Source organism: Ovis aries, chromosome 12 (genome assembly GCF_016772045.2).
Source record: "Ovis aries strain OAR_USU_Benz2616 breed Rambouillet chromosome 12, ARS-UI_Ramb_v3.0, whole genome shotgun sequence".
Lineage (NCBI taxonomy): Eukaryota > Metazoa > Chordata > Mammalia > Artiodactyla > Bovidae > Ovis > Ovis aries.
In genome coordinates, this window is record NC_056065.1 from 62659314 (window position 1) to 62670757 (window position 11444).

Here is an 11444-nt window from a genome sequence, read left to right on the forward strand (position 1 = left end):
GGATAAATACGTTACGGAATATTTATGCATGGAATACTACACAGCCATAAAAAGGAACAAACTACTAATATATGCAAACATGGATAAATCTCTAAAGATGTTGAATTTAAAACTCTGACACATGTAAAAGAGCTCATACTAAGTGACTGCATTTATATGAAGATCAAGAACAGATTTTTCACTATAAAGAAACTTTAACATAATTTTTTTTAAGTCTTTTATTAAGCACCAACTATGTCGCAGGCACTATTTCAGGGTACTGTTCTGGTAGCATTCCAGGTGTATTCGGGGATATATTAGAGAACAAACAGAAATTGCAGCCCTTGGGGTGCTTACATCCTCGTAGGTCAGCTTGACATGTTCAATGTGAAAGGGCAAGCTAATATTTATTTCCATTGACATTGTTGATCTCCTACAAGGACTTGTCAATGCCAGGACTAGTGAGTCCTCAAAACACTTAATCAAGTGATTGGGATTGCATAGGAATTTGGTTAATAGCGCACTGAAACATTCCAATGATATTTGTCTTGCCTAGTGATAAGCAGAAGCTTGGCAGAGGGGGTGGAGCATAGGCTTACTTTATCTCAGAACAAAGGCATCAGTAACTTTGGGAAACAGTGCTTTGCAAAGGACTCCCGTCCTTGGAGCCAGCCCTGTGCTGTGAATGGAATGCAGGCGCCATATCCAAGAAGGTCACAGAGTGGAGGAAGGCCGCTGTCCAGACCTGCAGGTAGAAGAGAGAGATGCTGAGTCCATCACTTGGTACTTCTCACCAGCAGCCAAAATCAGGCATCTAAAACAGGATCATTTAGCAAGGCATCTTAAGAAGGAAAGAGGTTGTAGTAGAAAACCAAAATTGCTCCAAAGTAGCCCAAGCTAGCTAATGTGGAAGTAGCCATTTTTTATAAATGTATACATTTAAATTGGGATGAGAAATTGATGAGCTAAATTGGGGGGGGGGAGGTGTTTGTTTTCTTAAAGTCAGATGCTTAGAATAAGAAATTTGAGGACCTTTTCTATAAACCTTGTGGCCATCCATGGTGTATGTTACTAGTAGTGAATTATCATTGCCTCACACGCTAAAGAAAGCTTTGTGGGACTTGGGCTATGATGTCAGTTGAGGAAGTTATTATGCTCATGATGTTGAAACTGATGAGTGACACAGAAACCAACAGCGTTAATCTGGTCTCAGGTAACAAAGGGAATGTGTCTCTGCTGACGTATGTGCAGGACAGTCCACACCAGTCTTCCAGGGATTGTGCTGAAATCTTCTCTCTCATGTCTTCACCAGCCCTCCTCTCTCTACTTATTAACAATGCACTGGGACCAGAAAACGTGATGAATGAGGGCAGGATGGAAGACGTGGGTCACAGAACCCAGGACAAATCATGTGCAACTCCTCACCTCTCTCTCATTTTTATTCTCTAGTGAAGGTCAACATAGAAGGTACAAATAAACGCAAGAAGAGCCCCTTGGGGAGTTAAGGGGATATGATGGTGCTGATTGCGTGTGACGTGGCACCAGTCCTAGAAAGCAGTTTCCTTCTTGCAATACCACGTTGCCTCCCCCCTCACCCCGAAGAGCTTGGTGATGAAAATATACACACATCTATGTATAAAACAGATAACCAACAAGGACATACTATGTAACCCAGGGAACTCTACTCAATATCTATAGGTAATAACCTATAAGGAAGAGAATATAAAAAAAGAATAGGACAGAATATATATATGAAAGTCACTTAGTCGTTTCCGACTCTTTACGACCCCATGGACTATACCTCATGGAATTCTCCAGGCCAGAATACTGGAGTGAGTAGCCTGTTCCCTTCTCCAGGGGATTTTTTTCAACCCAGGGATAGAACCCAGGTCTCCCCCATTGCAGGCAGATTCTTTACCCCCTTAGCCACCAGGGAAGCCCATATCTTTATATATGAATCACCTTACTGTACACATGAAACTAACATGCTGTCATTGTAAATCAACTATATTTCGATAAAAAAATTTTTTAAAGAACTGTGTAAAAAAAAAAGTACCTGAAGAGATACTACTGGGAATTCCCTGGCGGTCCAATGGTTAGGACTTCAAGCCTTCAGCTGCTGAGGACTCAGGTTTAATCCCTGGCTGGGGAACTAAGATCCCACAAGTCACAGGGTGTGGCCAAAAAGAAAAAAAGAAAGAAGAGAGACACTACTTTGTGGATCGTGTTGCCATTTGTGATTTAAGTTGAATTTCTAGCAATCTGACTTATTATAACCTCTAAATCATTCTGAGCATTATGATTTGCAAACTTTTAGCAATTTTTATACTTTCTCTACTACTGAACATGGATGTGTTAGGAGTAAAACATTTTAGGAAAACACTGCTTCATAATTTGAGAGACCTCTGGAGTGATTGATTCACTCCAAAGATATTTACTGTAGCTTTAAAATAGCCAAGCAATATGAGATGATTGGGAAAGACTGAGGGCAGGAGAAGAGGCACAGCAGAGGATGAGATTGTTGGATGGCATCACCAACTCAATGGACATGAGTTTGAACAAACTCTGGGAGACAGTGTAGGACAGGGAAGCCTGGTGTGCTGCAGTCCATGGGGTTGCGAAGAGTCAGACACAACTGAGCAACTGAACGACATAAAAGGGGATAAAAATTGCTCATGGAAATAATGTTGTAGGTGAATATTTATTGGAATATTAAATGAGAAAAAGTATAGGTTGTTTGTACAGTGAAATCCAGTGATGTGTGTGTGCACATATGTGTACATGGGCTTACATGGTATGTGTGTAGGTCTAGGATAAAGTAACACTGGTTATCTTTAAGAAATGAGATTATACATTTAAAAATTTTATGGTTTTTGCCTATCTGCATTTTCTAAATATTCTACAAATAACATTTACTGAGTTTCATAATACAAAAGAGTTACTTTAAAAAGAAAGTAGTCATTGGATTTCCCTGGTAGTCCAGTGGTTAAGACTTTGCTTTCCAATGCAGGTGGTGTAGGTTTGATCCCTGGTGGAGGAGCTAAGATTCCACAAACCTTGAGAACAAAAAACTAAAAACATGAACCAGAAGCAATATTGTAACAAATTCAATAGAGGCTTTTGGTCCACATGAAGGAATTAAATATCTAAAATAAAATAAAAGTAAAAAATGTAACCAAATATATCTAAAAATGTTAATAAACTTAATAACATTTTTTAAAAATTCCCCATGAAAACCATTAATGGGAACAGTCTTGGTTTCACGTATTTTTGTTCTTTTTCATATCTATGTTTAGCTAAGCACATTGATTAAATGCACTTTGGTTTTTACACCTTTATAATATTTTCTGTATAAGATAACTCACAATATAAAGTAAGACTTTGCTAGACTTGGAATCTCAGGTTTGAAATCAGAAAATAAGGTCACTGTCAGGGAAAACAAAAGCAGGCAAGTCCTTTAAGCTATGGATGTGAACAAAGACACAAGGATTCACAGTAAGCTTTTCTGTATAGAGAAGTGCTTTATGGAAGCGGTTTGTGAAGCCTGGTGTGTTGCAGTCCATGGGGTCTAAAAGAGTCAGACATGACTGAATGACTGAACAACAGCATGTTTTGTAACATGGATTACAAAATTTAAGATTGTAATTTAGGATTCAAATTTAAGATTGCAAAAAAGCTTCCACCTGAGACATCTCACCTGGAAAACCCCCGTTTCCAATTCTTTGCTCCTGGCGAGCTAGTGCCTACGCATTGAGGATAATATAATCACATTTCCAACTTCCTACTCATTCCTTAAAGGGATAGATGGAAAGTCCAAGAGTCTAAAAGAGGACAGGTTGATCTCTTTCTTTAAGATTGATCTCTTTCTTTAAGATCCTTCCTTCAGGACCTCCCTGGTAGACCAGTGGCTAAGACTTCAAGTTCCTAATGCAGAGGGCCTGGGTTCAATCCCTGGTCAGGGAACTAGGTCCCAAGTGCTACAACTAAGATCCATCACTGGCAAAAATAAAAAAATCACTCCCTCAGTTCTTACCTCTTGGCAAGATCTTTTTATCCCACCCTTAGAACTTACAGAAAAACCATAAGAAAGAATTGTAGGCTCATATGAGTTATTTTCTCTTCTAAAAAGATGATGGAGATTCCTTCGAATCCCTCAATTCTACAAATTACAGGGCAGGAGTGGGTGGGGGGAGAGAATCACACAGATACACATGAACCTTTATTTTGCCACTGACTAGTTGTGTCATGTTGGGGAAATCATCTCTCACTTGAATAATGAGACAATCTCTTTCAAACCCCTCTGTTCCCTAAGCAGAACTCTGGAAGGCTGACCTCACTCTATAGCACGTGATAGATATGTGCACTCCAGACACATAATCTGTGATGCTTAAGATGTCCTGATGCGTGTTTGCAGCTTGTTGTCCCACGTTTGCAGTTTCATTGAAGGGCTTTTTCTATTTTCTTTCCTCCAATGGACACAAATTTTCTAGTCTCTGACAAAAGGCATCCTCAAATAGCACAGTGAAGAAGGCAGGAAACAGGGCAATAAACCCAAGGACAGAAAAGGAAAAGATCAGCAGTCATAGAAGGAAGAACAAGTGCTTGACAAGAGGAATGTGAAACCCAGAAGCCAGCCAGAAAGCAGAACGAACATGAAGTTAAGTACAGGAAGTCAACTTCGTAAACTGAAGGGCACAATAGATCTTTCTTGATGATATTAATGTGAGGCTGCTCCTTGAAACAAGAGTCAGCTCAGGCCTCTGAAAGAGTCTGGCAATTGGTGGATCTTCAGGAAGTCCATGTCATGAGATCTGTCTTCAAACAGAGCGATTCACAGTCCCAAATCTGATAGGACTCTTCCCAATCCTCATTTCACAGGTTAGCTTGAGATCTTTCTAGAAAGTAGATTCCTGGAAAAAATACTGAAAATACTGAAGTTGCAGAGAAGGTCTGGGTTTGAGTCTTCATCCTGCAGATCACAAACAGATCATTTGCACACAGAGATTCAATTTCCTCATTGAGTTTGAGCAAGCTCCAGGAGATGGTGAAGGACAGGGAAGCCTGGTGTGCTGCAGTCCACGGGGTCACGAAGAGTCTGACAAGACTGAGAGACTGAACAACAAAAATGGGCAGATAAACACTACCTTGTATGCCTCCCTGAGTGGCTATGAAGGTGGGCTGAGAATCCAGTAACCAAAGTTTTGGGTTGGGCCACTGGAATCAAGACTGGCTTTTCTCCCATCCCCAGTGCTGTGCTGAAGGCAGCATTCTTAGAGGTTAAGAAGCAGCGGTGACTACAACAAAGGCTGTGCTGCTCTCTACATCTGTCAGCAAGAGATCAGGCTGCAAAACATAGATCTTATGTTAGCACCTGCGTCCTTAAGTTTCAAGGAAAGGGATCCACAGCTTCCTTTCCCCACATGAACCCTGACTCCCACCAGGCCTGAGCCTCAGATCCAGAACACCGCAGACCTCGGAGGAACCTTAGACAGCCACTGCCAATGTCACGACCGCTGTCCTTTTTCTGCTCCATATCGTCAGCACAGCAACCAAAGAGCCTTGTGCTTGATGAGGAGTTTTCCCAGCACTCAACACTGGGGTGTACGTGCACCACGAAGGGCTGTTTGGGGTCTTGAGTGCTTATTAGTTTAATAATTGGAACATTCATGGTGTTTCCTGCCAAGTGCCCAAAGATGTGACGTTAAAGTCTTTCCATTTGGCACTGGTGGCTCAGGAATGGAGTCCCGCTGGCGCGTGGGGCGGCCGCGGAGGAGCTGGAGGGTCACGGGGACCCCTGCTCCTGCGCCATCACTGCCCTGTCCGCCATCAGCGGACTTGCATTTCCATGTGAATGAGCCCAGGGGAAAAGAGTGCTTCTGAGTTTTATGGGTCTCTCATTCTCTTCTTTTCTTTAAAAATTGGGCCAGAAACTCTAGTCCTTTCAGCCTTCTTCCTCTCCCTGGATCCCGCTAGTGCGTATTACCGCTAATGGGGCTTCAGGCGATGCCAACTCTGAAATGAAGAGCAGGTCCTCCGCGCCGCGTCTGTGGCTTTAATGAGGAGACCTGAATGCGGACGAGAATCAAACATGCATTGAAAATTCCCCTTTCTCAGCCCGTGCTCCCTCCCCCAGCCTCACCCCCTCCAGATCCCGGAGCCCAGTGCCAGCAGAAGGTGACCTGCCAAACTGATACCCCGGGTAACTTGGGGAAGGGCACGCCTAGGGGACCCAGAAGCACTCTCTGAACTTGTTTTCTCTCTGCTCAGCAGCAGCCAAAGCAGGGGCTGCTGTGGGGGCAAGTGGAAAGGGGAACAGGGCCCACGTGACTGGGCAGAAAGAAAAGTCTGGGGGGCGGGGAGCAGGAAGTCAGACACCAGATGCAGAGTGGGGGCCTGAAAACCCATCCTTAGGAACTTCACTCTACCCCCAAGGGCAGGGATTGGGAACTTTTATGAGCTTTTTTTAGTAGGAAAAAGAGCAGGAGATGGTGAGCAGCAGAGAAAACATGGGCCCGCCCCAAGTCAGCCTCGCTGGTCCCCAACCTGGCGCTGGGGTGGGGGCCCTGCAGGAACTTGCTGGAGTTTTCTGTTAGCCTCCTCTCCCTTATGTGCAAACCCACGCTTTACCTTCTGCCCAAGCAGATGAGGACTCTGGGAGACACTGCCTGTGGAAGGGCTTTGTCAGCTCGGGCTCATCAAATGTGAGGTGTTGTGGATAATGAAAAGTCTTTTAGGCAAAAGAATTCGTTAGAAATCTGGAGACGGTAAAGCTCCTAAATAGCTAGGGAATGGGCTAGTAGGTGATGAAAGTGAGGAACACCCCCTAAACTTAGAGGGGTCCGCTAACAAAATCAATCCTCTGTATTTAAAAGGCAGGTTGTCTGGGACGAATTGAATGGAGCAACTTAGACAGTAGTTAAAGACATCGATGTTGTTACAGAGCATGTTGGCAAAGGCTCAGCCACAACATGAAGGCCAGGAAAGGGTGGCGCACGGCAGCACTTACCCAGACCGTCCTGGGGAAATGGTGATGAGGCACCCCCACGAGGAGGTGGGCCGCTGTGGCTTCATTCCTTTTAGACCCCACAGCTAGTGCCCGACCTTGCTTTCATGTTCACCAAACCCCCTTCTGATGGTGTCCTGACTTTCATGGAGATTTCTCACCAGGAACAAATGCACAGATCATAGAACTTTACAATTTTCTATAAGGCCAATACACTGTTTCTCTATAATTGCTTACCTGTCAGTCTCCTATGACTGATTCATATAAACCATTTCCCTCTGGGTCCAATCTGGGGCCCTGATACAATTGAGTTTTTAGACCTAGGAGGCTAAGGGAAAACTAGATCTTAGATCCCCAAGGGTCTGTCAGTGTGGACACTTTCTGGGCACCTAATTGGTATCTCCAAAACTATATCACTCCTATCTTAATGAAAACAGCTTTGAAAGCCTTCAAAGCCAACTGGATCAAGGTTATGTCTAGAGGAATGAAAAGGGAGAGATAAATTTCAGGAAGGCCTTGTTGATAACAAACACTGGAGTAGAACTGAAGAAGCAAAAAAAATCAGGCATCAGTGAAATCACCAAGTTTCAGGAGCAGCAAACTGGGATGTGGGTCAAGAACTGGCACATTATTGAGAATAACGTAAAGATGTGATGATGGTATAATGGTGAATATCATGCCTACGTTCCTTTTCCTCCCTTCTCTACTCATTGTCACTAATCAGTGTTGGCTTTCTTTCCTTTTGAAAACAGATCAAAACCTAGAATGCTTCTCAACCCTGAACATTCCAGGAACCAAAACCTAAAATCCTTCTCAACTCTGAACATTCCAGGAACCACTCCAATAAGTAGTACCTGAGATGAAATCATGATATGTCATCTCAGAGCTAATGAATAAAGTAGGTACTCACCAGCTAGTCACTGGCTAATCATTGATAATAACCTGGGGCAAAGTAGATTAGGCAAATTCTGGACTCCAGGGGAAAAACAGCAGCCAACCTTCTCTGATATCTCATTTCCAATAAAATACACAATAAAATATGGAAAATCCTCACATTCTCCAATGTGCTATGTCTGACTGTATTTCCTGTCTCATCAGTGAAAAAGGAGAGAAATTTTTGATGTAAACAGAAGTTAGTGATTATTTGAAATATATACAAACCCTTTCCATTTGAAAGTTGTCTTTCTAAGTTTAGAAATTCAGAAGGCTGTTATATGACTCTCTGATAAAGAGAGAATTTCTCCTTTTGCCTCCAAACACACATCTGTATCATTGTCTACCTCATCTAAATAGATGGGGAGCTTTGAGGGTCTGTTATGGACCCCTGCTGAGGAAAGTGACCGCAGGCTTTTCTTTCTGCCTGAATGGCTATGGTATGTCATTTGTGATAAGAGATAGCTACCCTATTCTAGCTGATTACAGCAGGAATGGAGCCCCTGTCAAGGGCCATCCAGTGTGGGACGACTCTGATGCAAAACAACTCCACATTTGGATAGTGATGATGGTTGACATGATGCTCTTGGGGAGCAAAAGAGATGCTCACAGAGAAGACAGGTCACAAGAGCCACTACAATATCCTGAATTATGCCAAACTGATTTATTGCTTCCCTAGATTCAATCTAGACCTGCTGTGCATCCCACTGTGAAAGTCTTGGACCAGTATGTGGGAGCCACAATGATTATGGAACTGCTGAGCACTTGGCCCTCTTCCTTACTTCCCTATAAATGCCAACCTCAAACCTTCATCATTTACAATTTAGGTATGATTCTTTCTTGTAATCTGAAAGAGTCTGAATAATACACCATCTGTTGTGAAATTCAGAGTATTGAAAGATTTCAAAGGTTTTTTGAGATGTTTTTTGAAAACCAGAAACTATTCTGAATAATTCCACCCTACGAAGTGCATCTAATGTTTTAACCCTTATCTGAAGCAATTAAATATTTGGAAAATTAAGTAAATCATGAGAAACCTACAAATACTGATATATAGACATTTACATGACACAATATTTCATCAGCAAAGCTATCTGATGTTTTCACACTTTGAGGAATGAAGAAGGACTACTTAGGCCAATATGAGCAGATGGCATGTGGTCAATATTTTCCTTTCAAATGTCTACCACACTTGTAGCTTCCTTTCCACTTGAACTGGTACACCCTGGTTCTTGACATTTCTTACTCATATCTTACAATATAGTTGTGAAAGTGAAGTCGCTCAGTCATGTCCAACTCTTTGCGACCCCATGGACTGTAGCCCACCAGGCTCCTCCATCCATAGGATTTTCCAGGCAAGAATACTGGAATGGGTTGCCATTTCCTTCTCCAGGGGATCTTCCCCACCCAGGAATTGAAGCCGGGTCTCCCACATTGTAGACAGAAGCTTTACTGTCTGGGCCACCAAGGAAGTTCCAAAATAGTTGTAATGGCTAGTTTTCCTAATTCTAGTCTAAGTGTCCTCCAACTTGTCTTGCAATGCCAGACAAGCCGATCATCTCCTAGAACTTCATTCATGTCACTTCTTTGCTCAGACTCTCTATGGCTCCCCATTTCCCGTGGTGGCACACTTACAATCCTCTTGTTTGGTTATTAGGAACTATAATATCCAGCCTCCTTTCCTGCCACCCCATATCCTCTTCCATCCCAGCCCAGTTGACTCTTCATGAAGATGTTCTGCTTATTCCTTTGTCTCTACCCCGACTCTTGGCATTTCCTCCCCTGGCATAGAGTTCCCCATTCATAAATCTGTCCCATTCCATCCCAAGACTAACACATGTCCCATCTTCCACACCAAGTCTTCTCTCACTGACTCCTCTTCCAGGATCTTCACAGAGTCTATACTTCAAAAAAAAAAAAAGTCATTAAGCTTTTGTTTATTTATCTATTACTTATTTGGCTGCACTGGGTCTTAGCTGCATCACGTGAAATCTCATTCCAGTGAACACTCTCTAGTTGTGTATATGGGCTTAGTTGCCCCACGGCACGTGTGGGATCTTAGTTCCCTGTCCAGGGATCAAACCCATGTCCCCTGCACTGCAAAGCATATTCTTAACCACTGGACCACCAGGGAAGTCCCCAGAGTGTATCCTTTTAGCTCACAAATCTACTCTGTTTTACAGCATCACTGCTTCTCCATATGGGCCAGTTTTAGCTCCTGAGCTCTTCAGGAAACGTCTTGATTTTGAGTATGAGAAAACCATTTTCTTGTCGCCATTGTATAAATATCCTGAGTGCTGCCCACCACCCCCCAGTGGCAGCTTCAGGAAATAAGATTGCATTAGGAATCCCCTTCAATCGAAAGAGAAAATGGAAAACTCATTTTAATCTCCTATAGTCAGTGTCCAACCTGCAAAATAAAATTGAGTGAGGCAGTTCTTACCACCAGAAGAGTTTCTAATACTGCTGCTATTAGCTATAAATACAATTTCCAACAAAAGCACACATAAAACATGATGCTGTTGGAAAATAAGAACTCCCAGAGGCCAGACATCAGGAATCAGACTGCGTACTAGTAAAAGCACTGAACCAGGCCTGGAGTTCAGGCATGGTTGGGCTGGGCTCTTGTGAATCTGCTGCTCACTGATATATGGCCTTGGTTAACTCTCTCAGCTTCTCTAGCTTATGCTGTCCAAAAGTAGAGAAAGTCACTGTTAGGACCTCTGAGGTTGCTCTAGTACTGCAATCCTGGTGTTTGTTGCAATACCTAGGTGTAATTTCACACGAAGTTGGAAGGAAACGGGGGGATATTTTAGAAAACAATTTGGATTGTGAAGCCAATTGCACAGTTGCCACCGCCCTTCAGCTCTTGGTCTCCCATCAGGCCAGAGAAGTGGCCTCCCCAGTAACCCACCACGGTGCCTGACTTTAGCCCCACCCTTGGCCTTGGTATAATGTTTCCCAACCACTACCTAGTTCCTGTAAAACTTGCCAGTTGACTTAAAAGATTGTCTTATGTATGTGCTTTCTTTTCACCTGGTTAACCTTGAAGTTTAACCCAATTTTGTTTTGCTCCTTTTGTTCTCAGCTGACCGTTGGACAGTTTAAGACTCTTGGAGACTTTTATTTAGCTGGACCTGGATTGTTCTGTCCTAGGAGCTGTCCCCCTCCCCCACCCCACGTGCTCCTTCTCGTCTGGGCCACAATCTCTCTCCCTTTCTCTGGTGACACTGCAGAACCCCTCTGGAGCTACAGTGTAAAAGCACAGATCTTGTTCCATGAAGTTTAAATTCCACAAGGAGATTATCAGAGAACAGAGCAGCTGAATGACTAAATTCTAACTCAGCGGAGATATGAAATTTGGCACTTTTCCCCTTCTGGTTAGCAGCCCCCAAAGCCATTCTAACTGCAGTAACATGAATGACACCCCTACTTCTCAAGCTTATGAAGCCTTCCTCAAAAGCCACTACCAGGCCAGCATCGTGTGCAGACCTGCAGGCTCCTGGGGGATCAACCTGATGATGCCTTA

At 43.2% G+C, this 11444-nt stretch overlaps 1 long non-coding RNA gene across 1 annotated transcript; it reads right to left on the reverse strand.

The window, feature by feature from the left end:
• Window positions 1-203: 203 nt before the first annotated feature.
• On the reverse strand, window positions 204-10813 carry LOC132657473 (uncharacterized). The gene is made up of 3 exons (XR_009595743.1): window positions 5963-10813; window positions 5124-5322; window positions 204-724 (listed from the first exon to the last, which is right to left on the reverse strand). It is a non-coding gene; the product is annotated as an uncharacterized LOC132657473 (long non-coding RNA).
• Between the last annotated feature and the right edge of the window lie 631 nt (window positions 10814-11444).